Source organism: Pomacea canaliculata, linkage group LG10 (genome assembly GCF_003073045.1).
Source record: "Pomacea canaliculata isolate SZHN2017 linkage group LG10, ASM307304v1, whole genome shotgun sequence".
NCBI classification, from domain to species: domain Eukaryota; kingdom Metazoa; phylum Mollusca; class Gastropoda; order Architaenioglossa; family Ampullariidae; genus Pomacea; species Pomacea canaliculata.
The window spans coordinates 11,387,687-11,407,540 of NC_037599.1; positions in this window are offsets into that span (position 1 = coordinate 11,387,687).

The window sequence follows — 19,854 nt, forward strand, 5'->3', positions numbered from 1 at the left end:
TTAATCAGATCGATTGATACACTTCCTTTTAAAGAGGTTTGTTAGTTACTGACGATAATGCAGCTTCTGTCTTCCAACTAGCGAATCCATTTTTCTCCTACCACGCACCCGTTAATAGTCGGGTGTGGGTGACGGTCGATGTAAATATACTTGTACAACAAACTCTCGATCAATTTAAGTCTATGTCGGCATCTTCCTGTGAGTATGCCATCACCACCATCCCAACCTCCACAGTTTCCCCCTTCCTCCCGCTTCACATCACACTCTCCATTACTCTCAATCTCCAGCAACGCCGAGACTCGTGGCTAAAAATAGAACTCACTCGTCTGGAACCGGCGATGTCACGCGTCTCCGCACTGTCAATAGTGTAGGGACGATGAAAAAAAAACTGTATAAGGTGTTGTGTGATGAAAAGACATTACTTGAAATTAGAGGAAGAACCAGTCATGAACATAACTAGGAAGACGCGGTGTTGGAAGGAGGGAGCGCACATCAAAAATTCGGTTCGGAGAAATTAGAAACGAGAGCTTTTGAGAACAAATTCCAGGAAAAGTGTGATAGAGAGATGAGTGGAATATTCATGTTCCCAGTGAGAAATTGGGGTGGGGGAGGAGAACTGACATGGGAAGACGGGAAGGTGAGGAGATGCGGTTGCCAGGCTGACAAAGATATCGTGAATGATAAGTTCGGAGAGTTTAAAGACGATGATGACAGCTGTAGGTGGTTAAAAAAAGAGAAGAAAGGAGGAAGAAGACTCAACAGCACCAAGCGCCGCTGAAGCCGGCGGTGTAGGGAATATTGATCTACAAGTCTGTGTTGCTGGCGAGCGGCTTTTATTGAAGCACACCTTTGGCAGGTACACGACACAACGGGAATGACAAGTGGAATAGTTGCAGACAGGTGTGTGTGTGAGAGAGAGAGAGAGAATGGGGGGAGCACACAAACAAACTTACCTCCGCGGTAGGAACAAAGTAGATCGTCGCGAGGGTCAGTAGACAAGTGCCGGTTGCTGCTGCCGCTGATGATGATGATGTGGAGAGTACCATGGCGCTGAGGTTGAGGAGGATGTTGTCAGGCAACGGTTTTCAGCTTCTCGGACAGAGACACAGCTGCAGTGGTGTTGGTGTTGGTGATGGTGATGGAGGAGGAGGAGGAGGCCTCACGCTTGCTTGGGTCATGTGGCTGTCGGCCGCAGCTGACACTGATGGGTGTGCGTCTGTGCATCAAGAGTCTGCGTCACTCTGCACCACAGACTTCCACCTCCCACCCTACCCTCACCCACCCATTCGCCCCCTTGGCCTGCTCCGCTTTCCTGCGTCGGGTATTGCACGTGCGTGCGTGCAGACACACGCGTGCGTTCTCCTGTCGTTGGCTTTAGTGGCATCCGACGCTTTGGCCCCGATCGATGGAATTTCTGAAGGGCATCCTGTCGCTATGGTTATGGTGGGAGGTTAAAGGGGAAGAGTGGGTTCAGATTCAGAACCCTCCTCCCAGTCTGTTTCCAGAAATGCGTGCATGCGGCGCTAGAGGGCGCCATCATCCTTTCGCACCATCAGCAAAGCTTTGGGTGGACAGTTAAAACATCAAAATGCTTTGGTCGCCCAAGAATTTTCTCGAATGAAACAGTCTTGATATTTTTTTAAGGGGAAGAAAGGATGAAGATCAGCTTTTCGAGTTAGAAAACAGTTTTAGCTTCAAAGCCGAGATACTTTAAATGAAACCAAAGTCGATTTCGTCTTGAGTAGGTAAAGGTTTTGTTTCATTGTCAATGGGATCCACCTGAGGGAGAATCCAAGTCTCTTGAAGTTCAACAGCCTAATAAATACCTTGTTTGGATGTTCCGTTTCTATTGATTTGCATCTTGTCACAAACTGCGTGCTCGGATTCCACACTCTGCTGCAGCGTTCGCCGGTTCCATCTATTTTCGTCCCAACGACTAAAACGTTTGTGACGATTCCGGCAGCTGCCGTAGGTGGCAGAAGACAGTCGTCAAGTGTCGATTCTTGTGCATCAATCTCTTGCATTGTCTTTCCTTTGCCGTTGAGGTCGTGACTGCCTCTTAGAGGGCAACAGCCAGCTTTTCACCATCATCTCAAAGACCCCGATGTTAGAGAGAGGAGGAAGAGAGTGAGGTCTGAGGATTCTCTCCAAGAAGCCGAAGTAAATGGTTAGGCGCGGCTGGTCCAACTTCGGGTAGACCGGGTGTCGTAAAAAAAAAAACTATGAATTCAAAGCTGAACTGAAAGTCTGCTACATGTTTTTTGCTTTGTTTTTTGGGTTTTTTTCTCCCTCTCTCTCTCATTTTTTTATATTTTTTTCTCCTCTTCCCTATGACTTTGAGTTCAGATTCTTGGCATTCGTCAATGTGTCGATGGATGGCGCGCATTGTCCTTCACACGGCAGTTCATTTAAAGCTGTCCAGCTACATACTTTTTGAAAGAGGAAAAAATATAAGTTTCTTCGAAGGGGATGGCTGACAAGAAGGTTGGGTTCGACATTCTACTCGAAGCGTAGACAGCACGACAGGACAGATGCGGGCGACATCTACTGACCTTCCAGATGTTTCCGTTGAAAGTCTTTACGATCGAGGACAAGACGATGGGAGACAAGGTAAACATCAGTCGCGCTACTCGTCAGAAGAAGAAGCGACCGGGCAGAGACTGGCGTGACTTCCTTGCTGTCGCGAGGAGTACAGCCGTCGAAGTGTTGTTGCTGGTGATGGTGGTGGTGGTGCTGCTGGTGTTGCGGCTGGTGGTAGTTGTGGTGGTGATGGAGGTGATCCCGACGTCGCCGCCTGATGCTGGCTGCTGCAGCTGCGGGTCCTGCCGGTCGCCATCCTGGCCTGCTCCGTCTGAGAGAGGCGAGCGCCACCAGCGGACGACGATGCCAGCACCCACGCCACCACAGCCACTGCCGCCACGGCCGGCCACGACCACACGCGGCACACACGCCGCACTCTGTCACACTCTCACTCACCATGCACACACGCATGCATGCACGCGTACGGAAGGGGGTTGTGTGAGAGAGAGAGAGACTTGGGGGAGGGAGGCAGCGAGACGGAGAGAGAGTGTGAGAGAAAGAGAGAGTGAGAAAGAGAGACTACAGATAACCGGCGATCCTATGGTATCGCTCAGTCTGTGCGGACCCCTCCTACAAAATCTTGCCATCTCTTCGACTAGTAACCGTTCTTCATAATCTCTCTCATCCACTCTACCCCTCCCCTCCCTGAAGATACCTCACCTAGGCAACTGTTTGTCAGCATCCTCACCATTAACTGTCCTCACCGTCGGAATAGCAGTCCTCCATGTCGTCGTCGTCGTCGTCGTCATGGTCGTGGACGTCCTCACACGTCTTCAGCCATCTTCACCCCCAGCGTGTTCGCTCTGCCCTTCGCCCACAACCCAGGCATCTTACCATCTCTCCTTACTGCAACGGCTTGACTTACGTCGGCTGGCAGGACCGGACCAATTTTCATATTGCGGGGCACATTCCGTCATATCGACTGGGACCGGCACCAACGTTCGCAACGGCAGCCCGCCAGCTCGCCCAGGCGATGTTGTGAGTGTCGAGCTCACGTTTGCTGGTGTCCCATTGGCAGCGGCTGCCTCTGCATGAATAATGAATGTCCAGGCTTTCGTCAGGCTGACGGAGGAGCCAGGGGTGTGAAGTAGCCAGCGGAGGGAGGGGGAGCGATCGATACAGCTTATGAGGGGCACGCGAGGCAAGTGGGCTGGGGGCTGGGTGGCTGGGTGAGAGGGGAGGGAGGGTGAGGGTAGAAAAGAGTAGAGGGTGGGCTGAGATGCTGGGTAAGGGTAAGGAGGCGAGAAGAGGGGAGACTACTGCACGAGAGGCTGCGGGAGGGAAAAGTGCTGGCGATGATGGCGAAGAGGTCGAGGCCGAAGTATGGTCGGAGGAACTGGGGCTAAAGCTGGGGAAAGCGAAATCGGTGAAGGCAACGTGGGGGTTGGGTGGGTGGCTAGTGGCGGGTGGGTAGGGAAATGGGAAGAGAGGTGAAACAGTTGGGGGGAAGCAGGGAACACCGAGAGGCAGCTTCGGTTAGCGATCGCTTGATGATGGACGTGACTTCACAAGATGGCGCACAAGAGGAAGTGACAGGGGGGTCGGCGGGTTCCGGGTCTATTTTTCTTGATGATGATGATGCTGATGCTGATGCTGCTGTTGATGATGATGATGATGATGATGATGATGATGATGATGATGATGATGATGATGATGATGATGAGGAGGAGGAGGAGGAGGAGGATTGGAACAGGGTGAAGACAGAGACACCAAAGTGTTTGTCACAGATTTCCAATTTGGGTTTTCTACGGAATCTTTCTAGGGAAGAAAAACATTGGCATAACCGCTGAAAGTAGGTCAGTAATCTATAAGACATGAAGAGAAAAAAAAGCTAGAGGGAATAAAACGTAATGGAGGAAACCAGAAAGGACAGTCAGGGTTGATGTACCGACAGCAATACTCATCGTCTCACTTCTAAGCATTAGCGTCCGTCGGTGCAGCCATTCTTCCGTGCCTCATTGGATCATGGGAATGTGGGCCATCATGGACATGTGAATGTGGACTTCTATGAACCATGTGAATGTGAGCCTCAACTGAACTCTAAATATAGCCGATCTGCGGCACCGACTTCACTGGTGGAGGGGGTGGGTTCTTGCATGTTGGGGATGCATCATGTACCCGACTCTGGTACCCTGGTGCTTTGCCACTCCAAGGAAATTCAAACAAAAGGACAACTTACAACAGAACACGAAACGTTAAGATTACAAAAAATCAACGTTTTTCTTCAGTTTCTAAAAGCAAGAACACTAAGAGTTTAATTAACGTCTCTCTCTTCCTCGCCCTCTCTCTCAGTTATGTGTGTGTGTGTATATGTGTGTGTGTGTTCACAAATGTTTGTTTTGTATAAAAAGCATGTTTCCACATCCACCTGGCTATTGGTTCGTCTACTTCCAAACAAACAAGGCCTGGATTATATGTAATGTCCTAAAACTTGTTTAGAGCTGCCTGTCTCAAATAGGACAATGGACTATTCAGACCAAGCATAGCGAAGTCAACTTGAAGCTTGAAAACGGTGACTTACAACTCATTCTGAAACCTCACATTCATACCAGCCAACACCGAGCTTTGGAACTCAAAACAAAAAAACTGGGACTTAAGTCCAACTGAAGACCTCACATGTGCCCATCCCAGGAGACCGGCTCCCAGCAGGAGTACTACCTTCTCAAGATTTCAACGAGTAACAACCAAGTGGTCCATGTCTTGAAAGTCTTTCTCTAGACGACTAAAGATGTAAGTATATGTCGTGCTGGATCAGACACTAGCAAAATTGTTGCTAATGGACATCGGCTTTTCAACTGTTGCCAAGGGAGATGCAATTCACAGTGGACAAGTGGTTAAATACATGTTTCTGAGGCAACTGTTAGAGTAAGTACTTGCATAAACCAATAAAGCAATTGACCTAAACATTAGCTACAAAGTCGCATATAAAATAGTCTCAAGAGTGCTGTCCATTTCTGAATGTTTATATCAAAATGTTGTCATAATTCCTGTCTTTATTCGATAATCGTTACCAGTTTCTCATGACAGGGATCGGGGTTTAGATAAAGTTCAATGAAGCGCGAAGCTAGTATATCATTTGTTTTCCACATTTAAGTCCAACAAGTCGTAGAGTGTGGAAGAGACTAAACTACCTCCTAACTTGTGCAACCGATAAATAATTTTTAAGAGGTTTGTTTCGAATGTTTGAGAAGTGGGTTTCTATGATCTCTCTGTCTACACCTCTTCTTTTTTTTTGTCCCATCACCCTCTCCTCCATCTCTCTTTGCCGCCATGTTCGCCATCGAAATGTAGCGAAGGAATGACAAACATTTCACGAATGATGTGCAATTTTCATCAGTCATGTATCGTGTTTCAAACTGGTGCTTAAAAGTATTTCAAATCCACGCTCAAAAGAACAGTTCCTAAGGTGACACACATTAGGGAATGATTCATGGGCCCAAGTTCATCGCCACATTAGATAACGCACATTAGGAAATGATTGATGCCTGCAACTTCATCGCCACATCAGGAAACAAACGGCCGAGAGAGACTCGAGCATCAACTGCACAATTCAGTTTCCTCAACAGAAGAATTTTTTATTTAAAAATGAAATATGAGGTTGTGTAGGAGACGTTTTTTTTAAATTTTTCAAAAATGTTAGTAAAAGACATGACGAATTCCTCCAAAGACAGACAGACACACAGACACACAGACATTGGATGTATGGTATTTTTGTTTGACTATATTTTCGAAAAACTTTTACCATCATGAAAGTTCGTATCTAGTTTTCTTATATCTCATCTCTTCGCCAGACGGGTACGTTGGTTCAGTCGGCGTGGGAGCCCAACCAGTCCACAGGCATCTCACTCTCCCCTCCTGCCGTCCTCCTGACAAAAGGTGAAATGTGGATGACAAAAGATAGATTATGGATGCGCGTGCAGTGCAAGACGTACGGGGCGGAGGGTCGTGGAGGTGACCAGCAGACAGCAGTATTGATGTAGTCACGACTGTCATTCGACCAACGCTGAGGGCCAACAGGAAGACGATGTACGGCCAAACCTTGTTAGCTTCCTCACCTCAGCCGCCCCACGTCCTACATGGGAACCCTTTTCCCCTTCCAAACTTTTTTTTGTTGTTTTTTTTGCTTCGTTGTCTTGGATCAGTCTTTTCCGATCTGATCGAAATGGAAACAGAGGTCGTTAGCCGTTTGATTGATCGTGGTCTTAAATTTGTTTGTCTGTTTGTTCGCTTCGTACAATTTTTGTCGAATGGTGTCATAACTATTTTTTTCTTTGTAACTTATGTTCCTGAATCTGTCTAATTAAAATCACAATTAAGCTGCTCATAGACTGCAACCCTGGGATATTTAACCTTACCCAGCGATATATACACATGAGGGACGAAAGGAGGAAGAAAGGGGGAGAGTGTATTGTCTCCTCCTCATGTGTAGGAAGTTACTTGGATCCTGAAGTGGGATGCGATCTTGCATTATTTCTTTGTCAAGTGTTCAAATATTCTTATTGTATCGAATGTTAAAATCTATAAATAATATTACTGCTTTTGCTTTACTTTTTTTTTAATTTCATAGAAAATGCACCTATTTTGTTAAATTTGAATTAATTGCAAAAAATTTTTTTTGTCAACTATTATAATACTGTAAGCTTTCTAATTCTAAAAGAGTGTATTCACGTTCGCGAACGATGTCTCAAAATTGCTATTCAACCCACCAAACCCCTGCCTCGATAAAAAAAAAAGCAATGCCAGAGAAAACCAAAGCAAACCGTGAGAATAGCCTGAAATTGTTGCGACAGTTGGAATCTTATGTATCCTGCGATCTGAATAGTCTTCAGCGTGTGGAGTCTGGGCTGCTTTCTACTGCTGACAGTGCAGATGACGTGTTGAAGACGAGAAGAAGCTGGAGGCCATTATCGAGGAATCCCTCGTCCACTCACTGCGATGACAGAGATGCTTATGTAGGCTGTGTGAAGTCTTCTGCCTGCTCCTGACTTGACACTGAGTTATTCGCCCTTCGTGCTACTTGTCATCCTTCAAATCTTTAGATGAATGGCTTAACTACTTCGACGACGACGACGACGATGATGATGATGATACTTATAGCTTACAAAGTATATGTGTGTGTGTTGTGCGCGATGAGTAGCTCCTAGCAAGATCTTCCGTAAAAGATCATCGTCGTCGTCGTCATCATCATCATCATCATCATCATCATCATCATCATCATCATCATCATCATCATCATTTTTGAGACTAATTAATATTCTTCAAAAGATCTGGTAATTCTAAACTTCACATCAAACACCACTAACAATGCAACAAAAGCCTCAAATTACAACTTGTAGCATCTACATTTGTCCTGTGGTTGGCCCCATCCCTCCATCCATCCATTCTTTCATTACAGAGCTCAGTATTTCAGAGATGGGGAGAAAATCTGAGTTCCATTGATGTTGCTGCTGCTTGGTGTCTTTTCCTCAAAATCTCGCTGTTTGATGATGCTTGCATCGCGTTATCCTCGTGGGTAGGCGACGATGAAGAACTGCTGCTGCTGCTGTGGAATTTTAATGACCTGTGATGGCGAAATTTGACCCCTGCCCCCTCTACCCACCGCCCCCTTTGTCGTCGATTTCTTACTATTCTACAATGATCCTTTTTTTCTCGTCTTCAAATGTCGTCGGTCTGTTCATCTCAACAAGCATCTTTATCATCAGAAGGACGTTGAATTAGAAGTATCGAGAAGGACATGCAGGAAGGAGGATTCTAAAGAATCAAAGAAAAGAGAATGGCTGAAACATAACATTTAGTGATTGACAGAAGGATAAATAATGAGAGAGACAGACGGAGGGACTGACTGAAGGATTCCGAGCGCTGTGGAGGATAAGGTAGCGGACCAAGGAAAGAAAATCAATACTGACATCATTTTCTCCCCCTTTCCCAGCAGCTCCTCGTCTAGTGGAATTAAAGAGGAATGGCCTGAGGAGCGGTTCTGGAGAACAGAGACTAAGAAGTTTAGTGCAGTAGGATCATGGAATTTCACTGACGTGTAAAATGCTGGAAAGTTCTCAGGTCTGTCACGTGACTTTGGTCGTTCCGGTGACACACTCTGCAAAATGCACGACGGACCTTCTGGGGATCATTGGTCGGTCGCCATCATGGCAGAACAAAGCAAGTGCATCGTGGAGTAATATTCTGGTTTGAAATTTCTGTTGCGTGGTTTTCTGAAGTATGGCTGCTGCTGGAATGAAGTGTCATGGGCAGAGACATGTTTAAGAGTGACCTCCCTTCTTGTGTTATACCGTTTGCTACCAGAGACAGACCATCGTGTATCAGCTCCTGATGACGTAATATGTTTTCAAACCACTTACAGCTGTGTACATCCTGTGTACAGTCACGCGTGCAGAGGCCATAGCTGTTTATCAAGCAAAGCATGCCGGGAAGACTATCTTTCAAACATTAGTCGAGCTCAGTGGTGAGTCCCTCAAGAGGTGAACGATCCCTGTTCAAAAGGTCAGACAAATGCGCGTTTAAGAGAACGCGGGAGTTTAATTCAATGACCTTCTGTCAATCAGAAAGAGTGCTTCCCCTTTTGAGGCAACCATTAACCTCATCTGGGGAAGTGAAGTGCTCACTGCGTTAACGTTATTTTCAGAGGTCGGCGAGTTGGCACGGAAAAGTCTCGCTTTAATTTGAGTTTACTCCCCTTGATGACGCGTCAGTCAGACATGGCGGCAACCGCGAGGCTGAGTCCCACCTCGGCTGTTAAATTTGCTTTTTCTTTTTTTTTTTTTCTCCCTCCCGATTCGACGCATTTTAATTCGCGAAGTGCTGTTTGTTCACCAACATGTGATGGTGTATGTGAGAGTTTTTTTTCCATTGATTTATCACCGTTTTCTCATTTTTTTATTTTTATTTTCTTTTTAGCAGCCGGTTAATTTTTTAAAATAGGGTTTTTCAGAGATCAACAAAGCTGCATCTGAACTCACACACATACAAAGAAATACAGTCAGTAAAACAGATATACTGAATCAGAGTTCCTTTATGTTGCATACTTGATGAAACATTTATCACGAAAAACCTGAGGGTGTCTTCATGAAAGCGAGAAGATTAGAGCTCATTGCCAAGATTATATTAAAATCCATTCACAAAGTCCGACCTAATATTAACAACAACAATAGTTGTCAGCAACAGTACTGCATCATGACAATTTGTCATGCTCATTTCCATTAAGCAAATGAACGCGAACAGAAAACTTGCAAACAGAAAAAGGGGAATTTCAATAAAGTTATTCTGACCACGGGGCACCAAGACGAAATTTATCTCATCCCCCACAACATTTGACCAATGGAAGTTATTAATCACTAATGCAGACCCTTCACCTCAGCAAAACAACACTACATCGTTGGTTCTAAAAATAATGCTTACTTTATGCATGACATAGGGGCTTACAACTTTCTGAAAAATGTTCTTTCTTTATAAAGAAGTCTAACTCTACTCTACCTCTATTCTCTATTCAATATTTAGCTCTTTCTGCATTCTGTGTCATTTACATTTTCACGCATTTGATTGGTTCTTTTGACACTGGGGAATTGTATGGGGTGGCGCCCCATATTTGTCACCATCCTCTTGGGGCAATGGTTGAGGTCGGGTACACCGCAGTCAGCTGCTGAAATATTCCACAATTCCACAAGAAGCCCCTGCCTTCAACCCGTCCTCAACTGAACAAAGATGGACGAATGGACGAACTTTTGACCAAGCTTAGGACGAACTTTTGACCAAGCTTCGCAAATATTTTATCTTTAGAGAACATAACCATCGTTTTAAATCTTTGTCCAACTCGCTCAAACATTGGCTCGTGTTTGTCTGGTTACGAATGGCCTTTACGGAAACTGCCATCGACAAAGTCTACACCCGTTTGAAGATGACTGGTTATGTCCTTGTTTAAAGGACCTTTTCAACCGGACACATTATCAAACACGTGACTGTGTTTGGCAGAGCGGTCATCTAACAAAAAAGGAGAAGCTAGTCACATACCCGACAACGTGTCCGATTAAGAAGGTATTGACATTCGGTGCTCCCAGGACAGAACAGAATCACACGATCAGTAAGTTATGTTTAGCCTGCACTAATTATGTTTATTTTTTAGCAGATGAAGGTATTTAGTGAAATTGCATTCTTGAGTAAGAGAGTGTGCAATGTAAATTTTGACTAGGCACGGCATTTTGCGAAAAATGTCATCAAGGATGCGTGTGTCTATAGTTCTTTACCATGAGGGAGTGCACTTTGCTGATGAGCACTGCCTCTGACCAAAGTCTACCGTAGTAACGGTTCGAATCTGAGGTTGAAATATCCAAATGAATTCGAATTCAACCGAACAGGTACCTTGTTTTTAAAGCAAGAAAATCTGTAACCGAAATGTATGTGTTCCATGATTTCAGTTGCAGCTGTAGCATCTTGCAGAATATCTACCGATATTGGTAGCATCTAGTTCTTACTTTGGACTATTTTGGGGTTATTTGTTTTAAAATCTGGATCTTTTTCTATACTTAACCCCTACACTGCCTTCCGTGCTCGTCATCCCCCACCAATACTCTTGCCGTGGGTCTTAAGCCTGATCCTGTCTGATCCAAAGAGATTTATTGATCATGTATTTCTTTCATCAGCGAATTTTGTGAGGCAGTAAACTACAAGATCTTTGGAAACTGGAGTAAACCGTTATTAAACGGTTACATATCCTGCCGCTTACCAAAGTTTTAAAAATGCATATTTTTCGGCTAAATGCTTTCTTCGTTCGCTCTGAATATTCATCTTACGTGTGAGGTAGTTAAGAAATCATTTATTGCTTTCAGATGGCCTAGTAGACGACACATAACCTTTAATCTTCTGTAGTCGAATAAAGATCAGACCATCAAGAAGGTTAATATATTTTATTTTAATTTACTTCACACTAAAATAAATAATACAAGGAGTGAGACTAAGTACATTTAAAAAAGGATTAAATAAGCCAAAAAAATTTAAAAAAGCAAAATGAAGAGTGTTTATGCGTGCGTGTGAGTGAGAGAGAGAGAAGAGAGGAGCAAAACCAATATTCAAACCCAAAACCATTATACCTCAAAGCTGGCCTTGTAATTTAAGAGATACATAACTTAGACAAAAATGAAAGGTTAGCGTAGGGATGTTAAGGTCAAGTTTTTTTCATTTAATTTTTTTTAGAGACAGCTAACTTTTTTATGGTGTTCCCTATTTGTTTTGTTTTGGCGGTGAAAAAAGCTGACCATGTTAAATGTTATATCGTTTGATGCAAAACATTTTGAACACTTTAGCCAAAACATTCTATTCCACTGAAAATTTGTATGAGACCAGTATTGCACATGCAAGTACAGATGCATTAATCAGAAATACACAACAATGTTACTTCAAAGTTGACATTACACAGAAATAAACTATTTGCATAGTTCTTAATTATTTTCTGTAAACTAAGGATTAGACTGCTGGGAATGAAATCCAAGGGAAGCAACTGTTTAGAGTTAATATACTATAAAGATTTGTGAGGTACAATTGTTTATCTAATGACTTGGTAAAGTTTATTACATTTATCTAATCATGGTGAATACCATCCCACTTCTGTTTTGGAGATTCAAGCCTACAAACATCACCATGCACACATCACCATGTCAACATGGATATGTTGAAGTTGTAAAGGTTTCAGCTAATGGAAAAACTGGGAATCGTTTTAATTAGGTGATTCTGTGTGTTAACATAATTTTCTTTTAGAGAAAGATGATATTTGCAAGCATGTATCTAGAAATCAGAAATGACTAATTGCCAGTTTGGGAAAAAAATAGTAAATTTAATAATAGTGGACCTTTCCTTTTCATTAGCCAGAAAAGACATTGCTAGAGTTTTCAATAAATAGCTCTTATTGTGGTTATTAAATCGCAAACTGAAAGATTAAGTTATGAAATATTAAATGAAGGTTTTATAGACATTTTTTACATTACACAATTTTCTTTCATTCAGTGTTATAGGTCTCTCATCAGTATAAACAAATTTTTATTTTGGGTTTAATTCTGTGTAAAGGTTATTTTTCTATTTTAATTAAAGGCTTATTGTGCAAGGAAAATCTCATTAGATCATGCTGGAGTAAATCAGAGAATATGTCTACTTCATTCTGCAAAAATGGCGAGATATTTTCCAGCCTGCAAGAGCTCATAGGCCCTGTAAGGGTCCAGTATGGGTTGAGAAATAGGCCCCTCAAGGTCTGCTACACCCAACAACCCAGCTGGGGTTACTAGCGGGCTTGTGGATGGGCTACTAGTCATTTCCCCTCCCTTATACTTCATCCTCCTGGGTTTGCACATCTTCAGCCCTGACATAGCCCTTCAAAACACCTCACCCTTTCCAAACTCAACTTTAATCCCTCATCAAACCTGTCAAAGCTCCGCAACCCTGTAAAACACCTCAGAGTCCTTGAAACTTCCGCTTGAAAACCTCATCAAATCTGTCTTGCAACCCTGAAAAACACCTCACAACCCTTCAAAGAACTCGTTGCTCCGAGCTAGACCTCAAACCTCATTTTCTAGAGTAGTTTCCCCATATGGGGCAGGACTCTAAATGATGTATCAGCTCAGGGAAATTCAGTGCGAAGTAGCAGTACCAATCAAGTCCATCTCGGTGCAGAAAGAGGAAATGGCGTCCAGGTGGACATCGTTGCAGGTAGCTACACCAGCTGACGTCACGTGACCCACAAACAACGCCAGGCGTTGAGTGGTCAACCGTGAAACTTCGTGGACTCCAAGAACTCTGCCTGAAGTAGTCGAAGGTCCGGCAGATCCCATCGGAGCAACTTTCAGAAGTCAGGAGTGGGAAATTAAACTGAATAAGCTGCAAATAAGTAGAAACGTGTGTGGAAATAATTTCGAAACATTTTTATTGCTCCACGGCAAAGACTTGCCTGTTTTTTGTAGAAAATGGACTTGGCCACCTGCGCGGCAGATCAAAGAACTGGTCGTCTGGCCCGGGTCCACGTGGACCGCTGGCGAAAGTTTGAGGTCTGCTAGTGGCTGCTCCTCTTAATTGGGAATCATGTCCTCTCCTTTGTCTGCAGCAGATGGCCGTTTCTTTGAAGTGCCCCGTGAGTATCTGTCTGCAGCCAGACTTGTGGACCCTCTGTGACTAAAAGCTTTCCGAACAGCGGTTCAGGGGGTCAGTGAGCGAGTGCTCGCGCAATGAACTTCATCTCCCTCGCAAAGCTTTCAGCTCCTGAGAGTCTGCGCGATGAAGCGAATAGTGGAATGCATCAGTGCTGTTGGCAGCTGTACAGTTTTCGAGAAAGTTTCAAGCTTAAGTTTAAATAAATTAAGAACTTGGTAAGTTGCCTGAATGGCGGAATGCATATTACGAAATATTATATCGGCCGTTCAGGGGGTGTGTGTATGAACGAGAGAGTGAGAGTGACGGAAAGAGATAAACGTTTGTAGATAAAAGATCCTTCCTCCTTGGTAATTTTCCACAAGATTTGGATGCTACTTCTTCTTCATCATCAGTCTTGTAATATACAGGTAGCTGTAAAGACAGAGATCATAACGGCAAGGGATGAATTAGATAAATATTTAAAACACCAGGACAGTTAAAACAGGAAATAATAAAAAATGTGTGTGTGTCGTTTGTGTGTTTTATGTATTGCTTGTGTGTTGTGTGTTTGCGTGGATGTTTAGGGGAGAGAGGAGTGACAAAGTCTTGCAATAGATACTGTGATCTAGGGAATCATGCATTCTAAACATTAAATGTCACATGTCATTTCATCCTCTGCAAGACAAAAAAAAAACATAAGATCTGTCTCTCACAACAAATTTTGTAACAGTCATGTTAAGAGATCGAGGTGGACATAAGGAGATGTCTTGGCAACACACTCTGATGATTGTCAATGACTTTTTGTTGGCCTTACTAAATATACATGTGTTTAGAACTTGGCTTGTTATGGCTGCTATGTATGTAACGGATTTGTGAGGAACCAATAACCAATAGGTTAGTGATCATCGAGATGGTACTGCGCTGAAGATAACTCAAAACTTCACTCCCAGCAACTGAGCTGATTCACGAGAGGTGAAAAGAGAAAAACGAAACGGTTGGTTCCCTGCCACATACTTAGAGATTGTGAACCACTTCCACTTCCTGTATGCGATCTACCTCTGTCATCCAATCCTAATGAGTAGAGGAGATATCCTTGGAGAGTTTTGACAATATTATCATAGGCTGCTAAGAGGACCCATATCTTCGACTGACTACCAGCGATAACATATACACAATGAAGGTATTTATGACATTTTAATAACTTAGGAGGATTGATCTGCACCTTTGTATAAATTTCCTTTGACACTACACTGTGGCTTTTTCTACCTCTCTCTCTCTTGTGTGTGGGGTGATCTACCGTGTTATTGAAATCACATTATTGGATCTTAAATAGAATAATGCGGTTTTCTTGTTCGCGAACTACACGTCGAGAGAAATAAATTCTCTTTCACACTCTTTCTTTCATTTTCCTCTTTCGTCTTCCCGTGCGTGTCTGATACAGTGGAACGTGTGTAAATGAGAGCTGGCCGGCTCATCCGAAAGAGAACACGAAAATGTCCTCTCCTGAAGGCTCCTACTCTGACATTTTGTTGTTGTGGTGCATTCTGGTGTCCTTAAGTTTAAAAAACAGTTGACCTGTCCACCATTAATTAAATCCTTCTTCAGTAAAGAAGTCAAGATAATTCTGTTTTCAAAGTGGATGTTGTTTTACTGAAAATTAAAATCCCAAATCAAAGCAAACTGGACAATGGGAGCAGCCACAGAGGAGAAAAAAAAAAAGTTAAAGTAGTTCTGTCAGCAGGCTGTAACTTTGTTTTGTAGATTATTCTGAAGAAATGAGTGTCAAGAAATCTTAAGGTCGTCACCATTACAAAAAGTTTTTCAGTTTCAAGCAAAATGTATATGTTGCTTTCAATTTGTTGGTATTTCTGAGATTCCTAGCAGATATTTAATAAAATTAGTGTTCTGAAAACGATTGTTTACACACGACTTCCGTCGTCTACTAGAAAAAAAAAATGATTCTCTCGGTGATCAAAGTTTCTTGGGCTTATGTAAATGGTTGAGAAAGACAAAAAAGTCAAAAGTCAGTCAAAACACAATTGGGCATAACGGTTCTATAATTTAGCCGGTAGAACACAGTGAATATGTAACTGTTGCTTATTACCCATGTTTCTTCCTTCTTTCTTGTGGACAGTAAAAGGACCCAGAGCCCATTGGTAAGCCAGTACAAGAGTTGGCCAGCGTTTGTCATTAATTCAGTAACTGCAGAATAAGGAATGACATTAAACACACAATGCACAGGTTAAAAGACATATATACATACGGATGGCACACGCGAACACGCACTCACAAACGTACACAAACGCGCATTTGAACAAGCACATACAAGCAATTATAAACTCACACACGCACACACACACACACGCACACACGCATACACACGCACGCACACGCATACACACACGCACGCACGCACACACTCAAGCCTGGCCGCGTGCGTCCATCATATTGATTTCCTCCGACCTTTCGTGTACTCCGTCCTCTCATAATTTACCCACAAGAAATCGCAGGCCGCAGATCTCATTTCTTCTCCGCGCCTTTAGCCTGCTCCTCCGTCACTAAATCTTTAATATCGCCACGCCGCTGTCCCACTGGCAATCCATCGTCCCTCCATGACGTAGATACTGTCCGAGCCGGGACAGCGCCACGCCAACCTTGGTGGAGGAGGCTTCCCCTGCAGCCCTCTGCTCCCTCTTCTCTTCTCTTCCTCTTCTCTCCTCCATTCCAACGTTTTTTTTTAACTCCACCTCTCCACAGAAGCTCAGCCGATCAGTTTCTAACTTTCTCTGTTTTGATACGTTTCATCGTCTGCTCGTCCTTTTTGTCAAACATTCATGACATGTTTAGACATTTTTGTTTGTCTTCCTGTCCCTCTTCAGCTGTCCATGTTTCGTTCTTGTTTTTAAACACTAGGAGCATGCTTCTTAGGAGTGTGAGTATGCACTTTACCAAATTTTGCAATTTTTTATTTTTATTTTTTTAATTTATTATTATTATTATATTATTTATTATTATTATTATTATTATTATTATTATTATTATTATTATTATTATTATTATTATTATTATTATTATTATTATTATCTTGGTGGTAGGATTGCTGCAATCCTCTCATCTCAGCCAGATACACGAGGGTAGGGGTCGGTCGGTTGGTCGGTCGGTGATGATGATGACGACGAACATACGAGCATGATGAATATGTACAGCACTACACTAAGCCTTTTAAAGCAAACCAAACGAAGGCAGCAAGTCTTTGGACAACTAAAATGTCATCCTGAGCAAAAGAAGTTCATGAATGAGTGTGTCGTAAGACAGGAAGTGAGGAATTTCATGGGAGGAGGTGACAATTTTCCCGATCTCTAGAAACGGTGCTAAAATTTTCTTTTAAAGAGTTTCTTCTTCGACAATAAAGGCTTTCATGTTTTGTGTACTTTCACCATTGAAATCGTAGAATCAGACTTTCCATTCGTAAAACTTGAGAATGTCAAATCTCTTTGCCTCATGCCAACAACCACATTTCATCACCTTTTTCCTTCATACGACTCTGCCCCACTCAGCTCCATCCAAAAAGCATATGTTCGTAAACCGTGCTGGCCATTACAGGCTCCTCTTGCATGTCGGCAAGAGTGGTCCAGCTGCCACTAAGCAAAAGAATAAGATTCCACTTCTCCAAGATTTGTCCTCCACTAGCATTTCAAAAGCTGGACTTTATCTTCGTGTTCCTCATAAGCGACAACCATGATGCCTGGGTTCCTGTGCGTCTCAATACTGGCCACGCTACAAGTTCGTTTCCTTCCAAAATTTTAAAAGGCTTATCTGCTGCGTTTGTCCACTTGTTCTAAGCATCCCCCCCCTTCTGGTGCTTTTGAATCTGGCAGTAGTGAGTTTTTGCCTCTGGTGCTGTTGAAGGTTCCAGAGCAAGTTTACCGGGGGGACCCGGAGGTATCGACCGGAGGTCCTGGCCAAAATTGAATCGATTTCCTCGCTCCTCCGGACCGCCAGGCACAGGCTGGAAGGACGAGCGCACAAGGGGGCGAACTTGTCTGCAAACATGGCACCATTGGCATTCCATTCTGCCTCCACCAAGAACAGCCCTCTTCGGCCGCTGCTTTACAGGAATTTCAAAGCGCGGATTCTTTGTGTGGGCGAGGTTGGGGGAGTGGGGAGGGTAGGTTAGTTCAAAGGGGAGGGGGAGGAGCTTTGCTGCCAGCATGCGTGATGTTCGGTCTTCAATGTAGAAGTTTATCGGGATCCTGGACCTGGTGGTCTGTAGGCTCTGAAGTTTTCTTATACAGTTTTATAAAGTTGCATTTTCATAACCACTCTGTAGAGATCCCTCAGATGTGGCGTAATGCCGTGAGCTCTGAAGAGTTGAAACAAATCAATACTGATGTCTGTGCAGACCTCATCTTCTTCTTCACCATCTCCACAAGAATCAGGAAAAGGCCTAGAAGCTATATGCTCCACAACCTACTGTTTTGCAGGAAGTTTCTGCAAAGTGTAATAGAATCTGGAAGGAATATTTATCGTGTGAGGCTGGGACTTAATTCAATTTTGCATCGAGTAAAAAAAAAATAAACTTAGGAAACATTTATGATTGGGGAAAGCTTTCTGTGTTTGTTCAGCCTTCCAGCGCGCAAAATGAGTGATGGCTGTGTTGAGCTCCATCCTCTTCCCCTCCCTCGCATGTTTTTCACGAATGGCGTCACTCGCCATCATTTAAGTTCTTCGTTCTCTTAAACAGTTAGTTTTGAACTACTGAAGCATATCATCGATAAACCTTTTTGATAATGTATTTAGAGAGGACTGGCTATGTCCAAGATTTCTGGGCCGTTTCCTGGCTACACGCATCCCCGGTCCATCTATGTAATAGGCCGCAAAATCGGCCTGCTTATTACTGACAATTATTTCTTTGGGCGAGAAAATGTCGAACATCATGGCACAGAGGTCAGATGGGTTTTCCTTCATGAATGATATGGAAATGATTTTCTTTTGCAGTGTAAGCCAGTGCGGATTCAAATTTCCGAGTGTACCAGTAAAAGACATGGAGTGCCTCAGGCTAAATCAAATGGCGAACACTGTACTGATGCTCCTGAAGTATTCCTGTCTGCTTTTAATGGCAGTTTTTACAAAATGTAATCAAATTTGGAGAACTGTGCTTCAGTATTTGTTTTTGTTTTGTTTTAGCTATTGTTTTCATTTTTTGAGTAAATTTCAGCTCACAATTCGATTTGTTAATTATATTTTTCACTATAATAGAAGATTTGTTCTTGCTTAACTCTGTTTTCTCTTTCTCTTCAACTTCTCTCTTTCTTTATTTCTCTCTCTCTCATTCGCTCACTCGGCCTGGTGCTTGCAAGTGTCGAGCTCAGACAATTTGCCTTTTGATGTCAACGTGCTGTCTGGAGAAGGCGCGTAACCATGGCAACGGCACCCATTCCCCTTCTTTTTCTCTACAAGTAAAGACAGGGTTGGTGTTGTCCCGAATATTATTAATTGATATTAGAAGCATACAATCTTTGTCCTGCTGCCTGCCTGCATGGTTTGCTTATCGATTCTCTCAGTACAACGTTGATATAATGCTTTCTTATGTGCGAAACATGTTGTCATGGCGCCCCTCCTCCTTCTATTATTCCCCTGATTATTCCTCCGAATATCATCAGATCGGACGAATTCTCACCGTAATTTCCTCTAGCAAGTTAATCTCAAGACCACATTATTGCATGAAAGATATGCATATTTCTCCAACAAAAGAAAACTCGTCCTTTTTTCCTCCTCTTCTTTAAATAAATAAAGTTTTATTGTATTTACGAGTATTTCACACATACCAGATAATACTGAGGAGGAACTGGGGAGGGTCAGACCAGAAACAAAGCGATAGTCGCCAGATGGGGGCTCTCAGTAAACGACCAATTTACCAGATGGCAAGGGCGGACTACAAACATCGGCCACAAAGTTGAGTGTAGGGAGCCCTGTCCCCTTCATGGTCATTCGCCTTTCATCAATGACTAGTCGGCCATGACAGTTAGTTGACCTCCACAGTGTTTGGTTGAGGAAAACGTGGATAAATGATTTCTGTGCGTGGACCCGGGTCACGTGTGATGGAATCAGTGTATTATTGAAGACACTGAGCTAATAACTGTCAGGTTCACC